Here is a 1,280-nt window from a genome sequence, read left to right as displayed (position 1 = left end):
AAGACTCCAATAACCCATAATCACATTCTTCAATGTAACAGAATACAAAATGAACACATGAAAATAAATAGCATTCCTGTATACCAATAATGACCCCCCAAGAAGGAGATTAGAAAGATGACATCATTCACAATAGCCTCATGAAGAATGAAATACATAGGAATAGACATAACCAAAGACGTGAAAGACCTCTATAATGAAAAATACATTACTCTGAAAAAGATTGAAGATACCAGAAAATGGAAGTAATATTTCCACAATGGCTATACCCCATTGTATATAGATTTACTACAATCCCAATTAAAATACCAACAGCTTTCTTCACAGAACTAGAGAAGACAAGCCTAAAATTCATATGTACCAGAAGAGACCCAGAATAGCAAAGGCCATCCTGGGCAACAAGGGAAAACAGAAAGCTTCACAATACCAGATCTCAACTGTATTATAAAGCTAGAATAATTTTAAAAACAGCATTGTACTGGCAAAAAAACCAGACATGTGTATGAATGGAACAGAATAGAGGATGTAGAACCAAACCCAAGCACATTCAGCCATCTGATTATTGACAAAGCCAAAAATCAATGCTAGAGGAAAGACGGCCTCTTTAACTCATGGTCCTGGAAATACTGGTTACAGGCACGCAATAGGTTGAATCTAGACCCGTATCCACCCCTATCTATTAACATTGAATAAAAATGGATCAGTGACCTGGGCATTAAAACAGAAATGTTGAATCTACTGTAATACTATAAATTACATAAACCTCTGGAGGACCTAAGCATATGAAAGACTCTTTGAACAGAACATGAATTGCACAAGAAATAACATAAGGAATCAACAAATGTGACTGTATCAAATTAAATGTTTCTACACCGCAAAGAAAATACCCAATAGACTGAAGAGGCAAAGTGCAGAATGGGAAAAATTTTTATCAACTTTTCCACAGACAGAGGACTAATATATAAAATGTATAAAGAACTAAAAAATCATCAGAAATAAATAAAAGACCCAACTGAAAAATGAGCAACTGAAATGCATAGAAACTTCTCAGTGGAAGTAAAAGTGTCCAACAGTGAAAAAATGCTCAGCATCTCTGGCCAGAAGAGAAATGCATATTAAAACAGCGAGATTGCATCTTATCCCAGAAAGAATGTTTTACCACCTAGAAATTAAATTGTAACAATGCTGGTGAGGCTTCCAGGGGGCCAGGGGAGGAGTTTTTCTACATTAAGTGTTAAAATGTAAACCCTATGGAAATCAGCATGTAGCTTCTGCAAAAT

The sequence above is a fragment of the Fukomys damarensis genome, unplaced genomic scaffold, assembly GCF_012274545.1.
Source record: "Fukomys damarensis isolate Sample0158 unplaced genomic scaffold, DMR_v1.0_HiC HiC_scaffold_27, whole genome shotgun sequence".
NCBI classification, from domain to species: Eukaryota; Metazoa; Chordata; class Mammalia; order Rodentia; family Bathyergidae; genus Fukomys; species Fukomys damarensis.
Note: the sequence above shows the minus strand (reverse complement) of the source record.